The sequence below is a fragment of the Phalangium opilio genome, unplaced genomic scaffold (assembly GCF_054372755.1).
Source record: "Phalangium opilio isolate 3A_F unplaced genomic scaffold, DU_Popi_V2 ptg000019l_1, whole genome shotgun sequence".
Taxonomy (NCBI): Eukaryota; Metazoa; Arthropoda; class Arachnida; order Opiliones; family Phalangiidae; genus Phalangium; species Phalangium opilio.
The window spans coordinates 3,087,963-3,104,912 of NW_028324152.1; the positions used below are offsets into that span (position 1 = coordinate 3,087,963).

The 16,950-nt window shown below is 38.8% G+C and overlaps 10 pseudogenes; all 10 read right to left on the reverse strand.

Moving 5' to 3' along the window:
- Positions 1 to 12,932: 12,932 nt before the first annotated feature.
- Positions 12,933 to 13,050, reverse strand: LOC149698642 (5S ribosomal RNA; annotated as a pseudogene).
- A 362-nt stretch (positions 13,051 to 13,412) lies between these two features.
- Positions 13,413 to 13,531, reverse strand: LOC149698643 (5S ribosomal RNA; annotated as a pseudogene).
- A 362-nt stretch (positions 13,532 to 13,893) lies between these two features.
- LOC149698644 (5S ribosomal RNA) lies at positions 13,894 to 14,012 on the reverse strand (annotated as a pseudogene).
- Positions 14,013 to 14,374: 362 nt separating this feature from the next.
- LOC149698645 (5S ribosomal RNA) lies at positions 14,375 to 14,493 on the reverse strand (annotated as a pseudogene).
- A 362-nt stretch (positions 14,494 to 14,855) lies between these two features.
- LOC149698646 (5S ribosomal RNA) lies at positions 14,856 to 14,974 on the reverse strand (annotated as a pseudogene).
- Positions 14,975 to 15,336: 362 nt separating this feature from the next.
- On the reverse strand, positions 15,337 to 15,452 carry LOC149698647 (5S ribosomal RNA; annotated as a pseudogene).
- Positions 15,453 to 15,812: 360 nt separating this feature from the next.
- Positions 15,813 to 15,931, reverse strand: LOC149698648 (5S ribosomal RNA; annotated as a pseudogene).
- A 361-nt stretch (positions 15,932 to 16,292) lies between these two features.
- LOC149698649 (5S ribosomal RNA) lies at positions 16,293 to 16,411 on the reverse strand (annotated as a pseudogene).
- A 121-nt stretch (positions 16,412 to 16,532) lies between these two features.
- LOC149698650 (5S ribosomal RNA) lies at positions 16,533 to 16,635 on the reverse strand (annotated as a pseudogene).
- A 136-nt stretch (positions 16,636 to 16,771) lies between these two features.
- On the reverse strand, positions 16,772 to 16,890 carry LOC149698651 (5S ribosomal RNA; annotated as a pseudogene).
- Positions 16,891 to 16,950: the final 60 nt, after the last annotated feature.

The following is a 16,950-nucleotide window of genomic DNA, read 5'->3' on the forward strand; positions in this document are numbered from 1 at the left end:
GCGATAACCGCTACACTAAAGATATGCTATTATTTTTAATCGAAAGAACAGGGTCAAGTAATTAAGCAATACGTGAACAAACAAACACCTCCATAGAAAATGCATTAGACTATACTTTGCAGGCTCGTAACTCTGTTTCTACTGTAGATACGGCAATGTCCTTTGAGTATGTTATATTCCAATTTGTCCCCCATCTAACCATACTAAAAACATTGAGCTACGATAAACAGGGGCCGAGTAATTAAGCTAAACGTAAACAAACAACCCGTCCAAAGGAAATGCATTAGACTATGCTTTGCAGGCCCATAACTCTGTGTCTACTAGAGATACGGGGATGTCCTTAGGATATGTTATAGTCCAAATTGTCCTTCATCTAACCATACTAAAAACTTTGGGCTATGACAAACAGGGGCGGAGTACTTAAGCAAAACGTAAAGAAACAAACCCCCTCCATAGGAAATGAGTTAGACTATATTTTGCAGGCTCGTAACTCTGTTTCCACTGGAGATACGGGGATGTCCTTTGAGTATGTTATAGTCCAATTTGTCCCCCATCTAACCATACTAAAAACATTAAGCTACGACAAACAGGGGCCGAGTAATTAAGCTAAACGTAAACAAACAACCCGTCCATAGGAAATGCATTAGACTATACTTTGCAGGCCCATAACTCTGTGTCTACTAGAGATACCGGGATGTCCTTAGGATATGTTACAGTCCAATTTGTCCTTCATCTAACTATACTAAAAACATTGAGCTACGACAAACAGGGGCCGAGTAATTAAGCTAAACGTAAACAAACAAAACGTCCATAGGAAATGCATTAGACTATACTTTGCAGGCCCATAACTCTGTGTCTACTAGAGATACGGGGATGTCCTTAGGATGTGATATAGTCCAAATTGTCCTCCATCTAACCATACTAAAAACATTGAGCTACGACAAACTAGGGCCGAGATATTAAGCAAAATGTTCGTCAACTTTGGTATCGTCTCACTTATTTTTATTATGTTACTTATGATTTTTGCACTAAACTTTGGAGGCTCATAACTCTTGTTCTACAAGAGATACTGGGATCTCCTTTGGATATGTTATAGTACTCTTTGCTCCCCATACAAGGATACTTTAAACTTGAGGCTACCTCAATATCGTCGTCAACTTATTTTTTGTCTCAGTTATTGTTAGAAGGTTACTTTTGATTTTTGAAAATAAACTTTGCAGGCTCGTAACTCTGGTTCTACCAGAGATACGGGGATGTAAATAATGTGACCTTGACACAAATGTTCGGATAATTATAAAGGTCTTTGCATGTTCCAAGCAAAAAAAAAACTTCGCGGTTTCGAACCTGTGGCCTTCCGGGAGTGAGGCGGATGCGATAACCGCTACACTAAAGATATGCTATTATTTTTAATCGAAAGAACAGGGTCAAGTAATTAAGCAATACGTGAACAAACAAACACCTCCATAGAAAATGCATTAGACTATACTTTGCAGGCTCGTAACTCTGTTTCTACTGTAGATACGGCAATGTCCTTTGAGTATGTTATATTCCAATTTGTCCCCCATCTAACCATACTAAAAACATTGAGCTACGATAAACAGGGGCCGAGTAATTAAGCTAAACGTAAACAAACAACCCGTCCAAAGGAAATGCATTAGACTATGCTTTGCAGGCCCATAACTCTGTGTCTACTAGAGATACGGGGATGTCCTTAGGATATGTTATAGTCCAAATTGTCCTTCATCTAACCATACTAAAAACTTTGGGCTATGACAAACAGGGGCGGAGTACTTAAGCAAAACGTAAAGAAACAAACCCCCTCCATAGGAAATGAGTTAGACTATATTTTGGAGGCTCGTAACTCTGTTTCCACTGGAGATACGGGGATGTCCTTTGAGTATGTTATAGTCCAATTTGTCCCCCATCTAACCATACTAAAAACATTGAGCTACGACAAACAGGGGCCGAGTAATTAAGCTAAACGTAAACAAACAACCCGTCCATAGGAAATGCATTAGACTATACTTTGCAGGCCCATAACTCTGTGTCTACTTGAGATACCGGGATGTCCTTAGGATATGTTATAGTCCAATTTGTCCTTCATCTAACCATACTAAAAACATTGAGCTACGACAAACAGGGGCCGAGTAATTAAGCTAAACGTAAACAAACAAAACGTCCATAGGAAATGCATTAGACTATACTTTGCAGGCCCATAACTCTGTGTCTACTAGAGATACGGGGATGTCCTTAGGATGTGATATAGTCCAAATTGTCCTCCATCTAACCATACTAAAAACATTGAGCTACGACAAACTAGGGCCGAGATATTAAGCAAAATGTTCGTCAACTTTGGTATCGTCTCACTTATTTTTATTATGTTACTTATGATTTTTGCACTAAACTTTGGAGGCTCATAACTCTTGTTCTACAAGAGATACTGGGATCTCCTTTGGATATGTTATAGTACTCTTTGCTCCCCATACAAGGATACTTTAAACTTGAGGCTACCTCAATATCGTCGTCAACTTATTTTTTGTCTCACTTATTGTTAGAAGGTTACTTTTGATTTTTGAAAATAAACTTTGCAGGCTCGTAACTCTGGTTCTACCAGAGATACGGGGATGTAAATAATGTGACCTTGACACAAATGTTCGGATAATTATAAAGGTCTTTGCATGTTCCAAGCAAAAAAAAAACTTCGCGGTTTCGAACCTGTGGCCTTCCGGGAGTGAGGCGGATGCGATAACCGCTACACTAAAGATATGCTATTATTTTTAATCGAAAGAACAGGGTCAAGTAATTAAGCAATACGTGAACAAACAAACACCTCCATAGAAAATGCATTAGACTATACTTTGCAGGCTCGTAACTCTGTTTCTACTGTAGATACGGCAATGTCCTTTGAGTATGTTATATTCCAATTTGTCCCCCATCTAACCATACTAAAAACATTGAGCTACGATAAACAGGGGCCGAGTAATTAAGCTAAACGTAAACAAACAACCCGTCCAAAGGAAATGCAGTAGACTATGCTTTGCAGGCCCATAACTCTGTGTCTACTAGAGATACGGGGATGTCCTTAGGATATGTTATAGTCCAAATTGTCCTTCATCTAACCATACTAAAAACTTTGGGCTATGACAAACAGGGGCGGAGTACTTAAGCAAAACGTAAAGAAACAAACCCCCTCCATAGGAAATGAGTTAGACTATATTTTGCAGGCTCGTAACTCTGTTTCCACTGGAGATACGGGGATGTCCTTTGAGTATGTTATAGTCCAATTTGTCCCCCATCTAACCATACTAAAAACATTAAGCTACGACAAACAGGGGCCGAGTAATTAAGCTAAACGTAAACAAACAACCCGTCCATAGGAAATGCATTAGACTATACTTTGCAGGCCCATAACTCTGTGTCTACTAGAGATACCGGGATGTCCTTAGGATATGTTACAGTCCAATTTGTCCTTCATCTAACCATACTAAAAACATTGAGCTACGACAAACAGGGGCCGAGTAATTAAGCTAAACGTAAACAAACAAAACGTCCATAGGAAATGCATTAGACTATACTTTGCAGGCCCATAACTCTGTGTCTACTAGAGATACGGGGATGTCCTTAGGATGTGATATAGTCAAAATTCTCCCCCATCTAACCATACTAAAAACATTGAGCTACGACAAACAGGGGTCGAGATATTAAGCAAAATGTTCGTCAACTTTGGTATCGTCTCACTTATTTTTATTATGTTACTTATGATTTTTGCACTAAACTTTGGAGGCTCATAACTCTTGTTCTACAAGAGATACTGGGATCTCCTTTGGATATGTTATAGTACTCTTTGCTCCCCATAGAAGGATACTTTAAACTTGAGGCTACCTCAATATCGTCGTCAACTTATTTTTTGTCTCACTTATTGTTAGAAGGTTACTTTTGATTTTTGAAAATAAACTTTGCAGGCTCGTAACTCTGGTTCTACCAGAGATACGGGGATGTAAATAATGTGACCTTGACACAAATGTTCGGATAATTATAAAGGTCTTTGCATGTTCCAAGCAAAAAAAAAAAACTTCGCGGTTTCGAACCTGTGGCCTTCCGGGAGTGAGGCGGATGCGATAACCGCTACACTAAAGATATGCTATTATTTTTAATCGAAAGAACAGGGTCAAGTAATTAAGCAATACGTGAACAAACAAACACCTCCATAGAAAATGCATTAGACTATACTTTGCAGGCTCGTAACTCTGTTTCTACTGTAGATACGGCAATGTCCTTTGAGTATGTTATATTCCAATTTGTCCCCCATCTAACCATACTAAAAACATTGAGCTACGACAAACAGGGGCCGAGTAATTAAGCTAAACGTAAACAAACAACCCGTCCAAAGGAAATGCATTAGACTATGCTTTGCAGGCCCATAACTCTGTGTCTACTAGAGATACGGGGATGTCCTTAGGATATGTTATAGTCCAAATTGTCCTTCATCTAACCATACTAAAAACTTTGGGCTATGACAAACAGGGGCGGAGTACTTAAGCAAAACGTAAAGAAACAAACCCCCTCCATAGGAAATGAGTTAGACTATATTTTGCAGGCTCGTAACTCTGTTTCCACTGGAGATACGGGGATGTCCTTTGAGTATGTTATAGTCCAATTTGTCCCCCATCTAACCATACTAAAAACATTAAGCTACGACAAACAGGGGCCGAGTAATTAAGCTAAACGTAAACAAACAACCCGTCCATAGGAAATGCATTAGACTATACTTTGCAGGCCCATAACTCTGTGTCTACTAGAGATACCGGGATGTCCTTAGGATATGTTACAGTCCAATTTGTCCTTCATCTAACCATACTAAAAACATTGAGCTACGACAAACAGGGGCCGAGTAATTAAGCTAAACGTAAACAAACAAAACGTCCATAGGAAATGCATTAGACTATACTTTGCAGGCCCATAACTCTGTGTCTACTAGAGATACGGGGATGTCCTTAGGATGTGATATAGTCAAAATTCTCCCCCATCTAACCATACTAAAAACATTGAGCTACGACAAACAGGGGTCGAGATATTAAGCAAAATGTTCGTCAACTTTGGTATCGTCTCACTTATTTTTATTATGTTACTTATGATTTTTGCACTAAACTTTGGAGGCTCATAACTCTTGTTCTACAAGAGATACTGGGATCTCCTTTGGATATGTTATAGTACTCTTTGCTCCCCATAGAAGGATACTTTAAACTTGAGGCTACCTCAATATCGTCGTCAACTTATTTTTAGTCTCACTTATTGTTAGAAGGTTACTTTTGATTTTTGAAAATAAACTTTGCAGGCTCGTAACTCTGGTTCTACCAGAGATACGGGGATGTAAATAATGTGACCTTGACACAAATGTTCGGATAATTATAAAGGTCTTTGCATGTTCCAAGCAAAAAAAAAAACTTCGCGGTTTCGAACCTGTGGCCTTCCGGGAGTGAGGCGGATGCGATAACCGCTACACTAAAGATATGCTATTATTTTTAATCGAAAGAACAGGGTCAAGTAATTAAGCAATACGTGAACAAACAAACACCTCCATAGAAAATGCATTAGACTATACTTTGCAGGCTCGTAACTCTGTTTCTACTGGAGATACGGGGATGTCCTTTGAGTATGTTATAGTCCAATTTGTCCCCCATCTAACCATACTAAAAACATTAAGCTACGACAAACAGGGGCCGAGTAATTAAGCTAAACGTAAACAAACAACCCGTCCATAGGAAATGCATTAGACTATAATTTGCAGGCCCATAACTCTGTGTCTACTAGAGATACCGGGATGTCCTTAGGATATGTTACAGTCCAATTTGTCCTTCATCTAACCATACTAAAAACATTGAGCTACGACAAACAGGGGCCGAGTAATTAAGCTAAACGTAAACAAACAAAACGTCCATAGGAAATGCATTAGACTATACTTTGCAGGCCCATAACTCTGTGTCTACTAGAGATACGGGGATGTCCTTAGGATGTGATATAGTCCAAATTCTCCCCCATCTAACCATACTAAAAACATTGAGCTACGACAAACAGGGGTCGAGATATTAAGCAAAATGTTCGTCAACTTTGGTATCGTCTCACTTATTTTTATTATGTTACTTATGATTTTTGCACTAAACTTTGGAGGCTCATAACTCTTGTTCTACAAGAGATACTGGGATCTCCTTTGGATATGTTATAGTACTCTTTGCTCCCCATACAAGGATACTTTAAACTTGAGGCTACCTCAATATCGTCGTCAACTTATTTTTTGTCTCACTTATTGTTAGAAGGTTACTTTTGATTTTTGAAAATAAACTTTGCAGGCTCGTAACTCTGGTTCTACCAGAGATACGGGGATGTAAATAATGTGACCTTGACACAAATGTTCGGATAATTATAAAGGTCTTTGCATGTTCCAAGCAAAAAAAAAAACTTCGCGGTTTCGAACCTGTGGCCTTCCGGGAGTGAGGCGGATGCGATAACCGCTACACTAAAGATATGCTATTATTTTTAATCGAAAGAACAGGGTCAAGTAATTAAGCAATACGTAAACAAACAAACACCTCCATAGAAAATGCATTAGACTATACTTTGCAGGCTCGTAACTCTGTTTCTACTGTAGATACGGCAATGTCCTTTGAGTATGTTATATTCCAATTTGTCCCCCATCTAACCATACTAAAAACATTGAGCTACGACAAACAGGGGCCGAGTAATTAAGCTAAACGTAAACAAACAAACCGTCCAAAGGAAATGCATTAGACTATGCTTTGCAGGAACATAACTCTGTGTCTACTAGAGATACGGGGATGTCCTTAGGATATGTTATAGTCCAAATTGTCCTTCATCTAACCATACTAAAAACTTTGGGCTATGACAAACAGAAGCCGAGTACTTAAGCAAAACGTAAAGAAACAAACCCCCTCCATAGGAAATGAGTTAGACTATATTTTGCAGGCTCGTAACTCTGTTTCCACTGGAGATACGGGGATGTCCTTTGAGTATGTTATAGTCCAATTTGTCCCCCATCTAACCATACTAAAAACATTGAGCTACGACAAACAGGGGCCGAGTAATTAAGCTAAACGTAAACAAACAACCCGACCATAGGAAATGCATTAGACTATACTTTGCAGGCCAATAACTCTGTGTCTACTAGAGATACCGGGATGTCCTTAGGATATGTTATAGTCCAATTTGTCCTTCATCTAACCATACTAAAAACATTGAGCTACGACAAACAGGGGCCGAGTAATTAAGCTAAACGTAAACAAACAAAACGTCCATAGGAAATGCATTAGACTATACTTTGCAGGCCCATAACTCTGTGTCTACTAGAGATACGGGGATGTCCTTAGGATGTGATATAGTCCAAATTCTCCCCCATCTAACCATACTAAAAACATTGAGCTACGACAAACAGGGGCCGAGATATTAAGCAAAATGTTCGTCAACTTTGGTATCGTCTCACTTATTTTTATTATGTTACTTATGATTTTTGCACTAAACTTTGGAGGCTCATAACTCTTGTTCTACAAGAGATACTGGGATCTCCTTTGGATATGTTATAGTACTCTTTGCTCCCCATACAAGGATACTTTAAACTTGAGGCTACCTCAATATCGTCGTCAACTTATTTTTTGTCTCACTTATTGTTAGAAGGTTACTTTTGATTTTTGAAAATAAACTTTGCAGGCTCGTAACTCTGGTTCTACCAGAGATACGGGGATGTAAATAATGTGACCTTGACACAAATGTTCGGATAATTATAAAGGTCTTTGCATGTTCCAAGCAAAAAAAAAAAAACTTCGCGGTTTCGAACCTGTGGTATTCCGGGAGTGAGGCGGATGCGATAACCGCTACACTAAAGATATGCTATTATTTTTATCGAAAGAACAGGGTCAAGTAATTAAGCAATACGTGAACAAACAAACACCTCCATAGAAAATGCATTAGACTATACTTTGCAGGCTCGTAACTCTGTTTCTACTGTAGATACGGCAATGTCCTTTGAGTATGTTATATTCCAATTTGTCCCCCATCTAACCATACTAAAAACATTGAGCTACGACAAACAGGGGCCGAGTAATTAAGCTAAACGTAAACAAACAACCCGTCCAAAGGAAATGCATTAGACTATGCTTTGTAGGCCCATAACTCTGTGTCTACTAGAGATAAGGGGATGTCCTTAGGATATGTTATAGTCCAAATTGTCCTTCATCTAACCATACTAAAAACTTTGGGCTATGACAAACAGGGGCCGAGTACTTAAGCAAAACGTAAAGAAACAAACCCCCTCCATAGGAAATGAGTTAGACTATATTTTGCAGGCTCGTAACTCTGTTTCCACTGGAGATACGGGGATGTCCTTTGAGTATGTTATAGTCCAATTTGTCCCCCATCTAACCATTTTAAAAACATTGAGCTACGACAAACAGGGGCCGAGTAATTAAGCTAAACGTAAACAAACAACCCGACCATAGGAAATGCATTAGACTATACTTTGCAGGCCCATAACTCTGTGTCTACTAGAGATACCGGGATGTCCTTAGGATATGTTATAGTCCAATTTGTCCTTCATCTAACCATACTAAAAACATTGAGCTACGACAAACAGGGGCCGAGTAATTAAGCTAAACGTAAACAAACAAAACGTCCATAGGAAATGCATTAGACTATACTTTGCAGGCCCATAACTCTGTGTCTACTAGAGATACGGGGATGTCCTTAGGATGTGATATAGTCCAAATTCTCCCCCATCTAACCATACTAAAAACATTGAGCTACGACAAACAGGGGCCGAGATATTAAGCAAAATGTTCGTCAACTTTGGTATCGTCTCACTTATTTTTATTATGTTACTTATGATTTTTGCACTAAACTTTGGAGGCTCATAACTCTTGTTCTACAAGAGATACTGGGATCTCCTTTTGATATGTTATAGTACTCTTTGCTCCCCATACAAGGATACTTTAAACTTGAGGCTACCTCAATATCGTCGTCAACTTATTTTTTGTCTCACTTATTGTTAGAAGGTTACTTTTGATTTTTGAAAATAAACTTTGCAGGCTCGTAACTCTGGTTCTACCAGAGATACGGGGATGTAAATAATGTGACCTTGACACAAATGTTCGGATAATTATAAAGGTCTTTGCATGTTCCAAGCAAAAAAAAAAACTTCGCGGTTTCGAACCTGTGGCCTTCCGGGAGTGAGGCGGATGCGATAACCGCTACACTAAAGATATGCTATTATTTTTAATCGAAAGAACAGGGTCAAGTAATTAAGCAATACGTGAACAAACAAACCCCTCCATAGAAAATGCATTAGACTATACTTTGCAGGCTCGTAACTCTGTTTCTACTGTAGATACGGCAATGTCCTTTGAGTATGTTATATTCCAATTTGTCCCCCATCTAACCATACTAAAAACATTGAGCTACGACAAACAGGGGCCGAGTAATTAAGCTAAACGTAAACAAACAACCCGTCCAAAGGAAATGCATTAGACTATGCTTTGCAGGCCCATAACTCTGTGTCTACTAGAGATACGGGGATGTCCTTAGGATATGTTATAGTCCAAATTGTCCTTCATCTAACCATACTAAAAACTTTGGGCTATGACAAACAGGGGCCGAGTACTTAAGCAAAACGTAAAGAAACAAACCCCCTCCATAGGAAATGAGTTAGACTATATTTTGCAGGGTCGTAACTCTGTTTCCACTGGAGATACGGGGATGTCCTTTGAGTATGTTATAGTCCAATTTGTCCCCCATCTAACCATACTAAAAACATTGAGCTACGACAAACAGGGGCCGAGTAATTAAGCTAAACGTAAACAAACAACCCGACCATAGGAAATGCATTAGACTATACTTTGCAGGCCCATAACTCTGTGTCTACTAGAGATACGGGGATGTCCTTAGGATGTGATATAGTCCAAATTCTCCCCCATCTAACCATACTAAAAACATTGAGCTACGACAAACAGGGGCCGAGATATTAAGCAAAATGTTCGTCAACTTTGGTATCGTCTCACTTATTTTTATTATGTTACTTATGATTTTTGCACTAAACTTTGGAGGCTCATAACTCTTGTTCTACAAGAGATACTGGGATCTCCTTTGGATATGTTATAGTACTCTTTGCTCCCCATACAAGGATACTTTAAACTTGAGGCTACCTCAATATCGTCGTCAACTTATTTTTTGTCTCACTTATTGTTAGAAGGTTACTTTTGATTTTTGAAAATAAACTTTGCAGGCTCGTAACTCTGGTTCTACCAGAGATACGGGGATGTAAATAATGTGACCTTGACACAAATGTTCGGATAATTATAAAGGTCTTTGCATGTTCCAAGCAAAAAAAAAAACTTCGCGGTTTCGAACCTGTGGCCTTCCGGGAGTGAGGCGGATGCGATAACCGCTACACTAAAGATATGCTATTATTTTTAATCGAAAGAACAGGGTCAAGTAATTAAGCAATACGTGAACAAACAAACCCCTCCATAGAAAATGCATTAGACTATACTTTGCAGGCTCGTAACTCTGTTTCTACTGTAGATACGGCAATGTCCTTTGAGTATGTTATATTCCAATTTGTCCCCCATCTAACCATACTAAAAACATTGAGCTACGACAAACAGGGGCCGAGTAATTAAGCTAAACGTAAACAAACAACCCGTCCATAGGAAATGCATTAGACTATACTTTGCAGGCCCATAACTCTGTGTCTACTAGAGATACCGGGATGTCCTTAGGATATGTTATAGTCCAATTTGTCCTTCATCTAACCATACTAAAAACATTGAGCTACGACAATTAGGGGCCGAGTAATTAAGCTAAACGTAAACAAACAAAACGTCCATAGGAAATGCATTAGACTATACTTTGCAGGCCCATAACTCTGTGTCTACTAGAGATACGGGGATGTCCTTAGGATGTGATATAGTCCAAATTCTCCCCCATCTAACCATACTAAAAACATTGAGCTACGACAAACAGGGGCCGAGATATTAAGCAAAATGTTCGTCAACTTTGGTATCGTCTCACTTATTTTTATTATGTTACTTATGATTTTTGCACTAAACTTTGGAGGCTCATAACTCTTGTTCTACAAGAGATACTGGGATCTCCTTTGGATATGTTATAGTACTCTTTGCTCCCCATACAAGGATACTTTAAACTTGAGGCTACCTCAATATCGTCGTCAACTTATTTTTTGTCTCACTTATTGTTAGAATGTTACTTTTGATTTTTGAAAATAAACTTTGCAGGCTCGTAACTCTGGTTCTACCAGAGATACGGGGATGTAAATAATGTGACCTTGACACAAATGTTCGGATAATTATAAAGGTCTTTGCATGTTCCAAGCAAAAAAAAAAACTTCGCGGTTTCGAACCTGTGGCCTTCCGGGAGTGAGGCGGATGCGATAACCGCTACACTAAAGATATGCTATTATTTTTAATCGAAAGAACAGGGTCAAGTAATTAAGCAATACGTGAACAAACAAACCCCTCCATAGAAAATGCATTAGACTATACTTTGCAGGCTCGTAACTCTGTTTCTACTGTAGATACGGCAATGTCCTTTGAGTATGTTATATTCCAATTTGTCCCCCATCTAACCATACTAAAAACATTGAGCTACGACAAACAGGGGCCGAGTAATTAAGCTAAACGTAAACAAACTACCCGTCCAAAGGAAATGCATTAGACTATGCTTTGCAGGCCCATAACTCTGTGTCTACTAGAGATACGGGGATGTCCTTAAGATATGTTATAGTCCAAATTGTCCTTCATCTAACCATACTAAAAACTTTGGGCTATGACAAACAGGGGCCGAGTACTTAAGCAAAACGTAAAGAAACAAACCCCCTCCATAGGAAATGAGTTAGACTATATTTTGCAGGCTCGTAACTCTGTTTCCACTGGAGATACGGGGATGTCCTTTGAGTATGTTATAGTCCAATTTGTCCCCCATCTAACCATACTAAAAACATTGAGCTACGACAAACAGGGGCCGAGTAATTAAGCTAAACGTAAACAAACAACCCGACCATAGGAAATGCATTAGACTATACTTTGCAGGCCCATAACTCTGTGTCTACTAGAGACACGAAGAATTCCTTAGGATGTGATATAGTCCAAATTCTGCCCCATCTAACCATACTAAAAACATTGAGCTACGACAAACAGGGGCCGAGATATTAAGCAAAATGTTCGTCAACTTTGGTATCGTCTCACTTATTTTTATTATGTTACTTATGATTTTTGCACTAAACTTTGGAGGCTCATAACTCTTGTTCTACAAGAGATACTGGGATCTCCTTTGGATATGTTATAGTACTCTTTGCTCCCCATACAAGGATACTTTAAACTTGAGGCTACCTCAATATCGTCGTCAACTTATTTTTTGTCTCACTTATTGTTAGAAGGTTACTTTTGATTTTTGAAAATAAACTTTGCAGGCTCGTAACTCTGGTTCTACCAGAGATACGGGGATGTAAATAATGTGACCTTGACACAAATGTTCGGATAATTATAAAGGTCCTTCATCTAACCATACTAAAAACTTTGGGCTATGACAAACAGGGGCCGAGTACTTAAGCAAAACGTAAAGAAACAAACCCCCTCCATAGGAAATGAGTTAGACTATATTTTGCAGGCTCGTAACTCTGTTTCCACTGGAGATACGGGGATGTCCTTTGAGTATGTTATAGTCCAATTTGTCCCCCATCTAACCATACTTAAAACATTGAGCTACGACAAACAGGGGCCGAGTAATTAAGCTAAACGTAAACAAACAACCCGTCCATAGGAAATGCATTAGACTATAAACAATAACAAAAAGAAGATATGTTTGCTTTTTTCATATCTGGTGGAATTTAAAAGAGGAAAAAAAAGTGAAAAAGCCAACGGCACGCAGTGTTCCTAAGTGGTCTCCCTCCCAAGTACTGACTGCGCTCGACGCTGCTTAACTTGGTGATCGGACGAGAACCGGTGTATTCAGCGTGATATGGCCGTTGCCGAAAGTGCTAGTTAATAATTTGAATTTAATTCACCTTCATCTTTATAAAACAATAACATAAAGAAGATATGTTTGCTTTTTTCATATCTGGTGAAAATTTAAAGAGGAAACAAAAAGGAAAAAGCCAACGGCACGCAGTACTCCCACGTACTGAGTGCGCTCGACGCTGCTTAACTTCGGTGATCGGACGAGAACCGGTGTATTCAGCGTGTTATGGCCGTTGCCGAGAGTGCTAGTTAATAATTCGAATTTAAATTAAGTGAGACAAATTAACCTTCATCTTTTTAAAACAATAACACAAAGAAAATATGTTTGCTTTTTTCATATCTATTGGAATTTAAAAGAGGTAAAGAAAGTGAAAAAGCCAACGGCACGCAGTGTTCCTAAGTGGTCTCCCTCCCAAGTACTGACTGCGCTCGACGCTGCTTAACTTCGGTGGTCGGACGAGAACCGGTGTATTCTGCGTGATATGGCCGTTGCCGAGAGTGCTAGTTAATAATTTGAATTTAATTAACCTTCATTTTTATAAAACAATAACAAAAAGAAGATATGTTTGCATTTTTCATATCTGGTGGATTTTAAAAGAGGAAACAAAAAGGAAAAAGCTAACGGCACGCAGTGTTCCCAAGTACTTTCTGCGCTCGACGCTGCTTAACTTCGGTGATCGGACGAGAACCGTCGTTTTCAGCGTGACATGGCCGTTGCCGAGAGTGCTAGTTAATAATTCGAATTTAAATTAAGTGAGACAAATTAACCTTCATCTTTTTAAAACAATAACAAAAAGAAAATATGTTTGCTTTTTTCATATCTATTGGAATTTAAAAGAGGGAAAAAAAGTGAAAAAGCCAACGGCACGCAGTGTTCCTAAGTGGTCTCCCTCCCAAGAACTGACTGCGCTCGACGCTGCTTAACTTCGGTGATCGGACGAGAACCGGTGTTTTCAGCATGATATGGCCGTTGCCGAGAGTGCTAGTTTATAATTTGAATTTAATTAACCTTCATTTTTATAAAACAATAACAAAAAGAAGATATGTTTGCTTTTTTCATATCTCGTGAAAATTAAAAGAGGAAACAAAAAAGAAAAAGCCAACGGCACGCAGTACTCCCACATACTGAGTGCGCTCGACGCTGCTTAACTTCGGTGATCGGACGAGAACCGGTGTATTCAGCGTGTTATGGCCGTTGCCGAGAGTGCTAGTTAATAATTCGAATTTAAATTAAGTGAGACAAATTAACCTTCATCTTTTTAAAACAATAACACAAAGAAAATATGTTTGCTTTTTTCATATCTATTGGAATTTAAAAGAGGTAAAGAAAGTGAAAAAGCCAACGGCACGCAGTGTTCCTAAGTGGTCTCCCTCCCAAGTACTGACTGCGCTCGACGCTGCTTAACTTCGGTGGTCGGACGAGAACCGGTGTATTCTGCGTGATATGGCCGTTGCCGAGAGTGCTAGTTAATAATTTGAATTTAATTAACCTTCATTTTTATAAAACAATAACAAAAAGAAGATATGTTTGCATTTTTCATATCTGGTGGATTTTAAAAGAGGAAACAAAAAGGAAAAAGCTAACGGCACGCAGTGTTCCCAAGTACTTTCTGCGCTCGACGCTGCTTAACTTCGGTGATCGGACGAGAACCGTCGTTTTCAGCGTGACATGGCCGTTGCCGAGAGTGCTAGTTAATAATTCGAATTTAAATTAAGTGAGACAAATTAACCTTCATCTTTTTAAAACAATAACAAAAAGAAAATATGTTTGCTTTTTTCATATCTATTGGAATTTAAAAGAGGGAAAAAAAGTGAAAAAGCCAACGGCACGCAGTGTTCCTAAGTGGTCTCCCTCCCAAGAACTGACTGCGCTCGACGCTGCTTAACTTCGGTGATCGGACGAGAACCGGTGTTTTCAGCATGATATGGCCGTTGCCGAGAGTGCTAGTTTATAATTTGAATTTAATTAACCTTCATTTTTATAAAACAATAACAAAAAGAAGATATGTTTGCTTTTTTCATATCTGGTGAAAATTAAAAGAGGAAACAAAAAAGAAAAAGCCAACGGCACGCAGTACTCCCACATACTGAGTGCGCTCGACGCTGCTTAACTTCGGTGATCGGACGAGAACCGGTGTATTCAGCGTGTTATGGCCGTTGCCGAGAGTGCTAGTTAATAATTCGAATTTAAATTAAGTGAGACAAATTAACCTTCATCTTTTTAAAACAATAACACAAAGAAAATATGTTTGCTTTTTTCATATCTATTGGAATTTAAAAGAGGTAAAGAAAGTGAAAAAGCCAACGGCACGCAGTGTTCCTAAGTGGTCTCCTCAAGTACTGACTGCGCTCGACGCTGCTTAACTTCGGTGGTCGGACGATAACCGGTGTATTCAGCGTGATATGGCCGTTGCCGAGAGTGCTAGTTAATAATTTGAATTTAATTAACCTTCATTTTTATAAAACAATAACAAAAAGAAGATATGTTTGCTATTTTCATATCTGGTGGAATTTAAAACAGGAAATAAAAAGGAAAAAGCTAACGGCACGCAGTGTTCCCAAGTACTGACTGCGCTCGACGCTGCTTAACTTCAATGATCGGACGAGAACCGTCGTTTTCAGCGTGATATGGCCGTTGCCGAGAGTGCTAGTTAATAATTCGAACTTAAATTAAGTGAGACAAATTAACCTTCATCTTTTTAAAACAATAACAAAAAGAAAATATGTTTGCTTTTTTCATATCTATTGGAATTTAAAAGACAAAAAAAGTGAAAAAGATAACGGCAAGCAGTGTTCCTAAGTGGTCTCCCTCCCAAGTACTGACTTCGCACGACGCTGCATAACTTCGGTGATCGGACGAGAACCGGTGTATTCTGCGTGATATGGCCGTTGCCGAGAGTGCTAGTTAATAATTTGAATTTAATTAACCTTCATTTTTATAAAACAATAACAAAAAGAAGATATGTTTGCTTTTTTCATATCTGGTGGAATTTAAAGAGGAAACAAAAAGGAAAAACCCAACGGCACGCAGTGTTCCCAAGTACTTTCTGCGCTCGACGCTGCTTAACTTCGGTGATCGGACGAGAACCGTCGTTTTCAGCATGATATGGCCGTTGCCGAGAGTGCTAGTTAATAATTCGAATTTAAATTAAGTGAGACAAATTAACCTTCATCTTTTTAAAACAATAACAAAAAGAAAATATGTTTGCTTTTTTCATATCTATTGGAATTTAAAAGAGGAAAAAAAAGTGAAAAAGCCAACGGCACGCAGTGTTCCTAAGTGGTCTCCCTCCCAAGTACTGACTGCGCTCGACGCTGCTTAACTTCGGTGATCGGACGAGAACCGGTGTTTTCAGCATGATATGGTCGTTGCCGAGAGTGTTAGTTAATAATTTGAATTTAATTCATCTCATCTTTATAAAACAATAACAAAAAGAAGATATGTTTGCTTTTTTCATATCTGGTGGAAATTAAAAGAGGAAACAAAAAGGAAAAAGCCAACGGCACGCAGTGTTCCCAAGTACTGACTGCGCTCGACGCTGCTTAACTTCGGTGATCGGACGAGAACCGTCGTTTTCAGCGTGATATGGCCGTTACCGAGAGTGCTAGTTAATAATTCGAATTTAAATTAAGTGAGACAAATTAACCTTCATCTTTTTAAAACAATAACAAAAAGAAAATATGTTTGCTTTTTTCATATCTATTGGAATTTAAAAGACAAAAAAAAGTGAAAAAGCTAACGGCAAGCAGTGTTCCTAAGTGGTCTCCCTCCCAAGTACTGACTTCGCACGACGCTGCATAAATTCGGTGATCGGACGAGAACCGGTGTATTCTGCGTGATATGGCCGTTGCCGAGAGTGCTAGTTAATAATTCGAATTTAAATTAAGTGAGACAAATTAACCTTCATCTTTT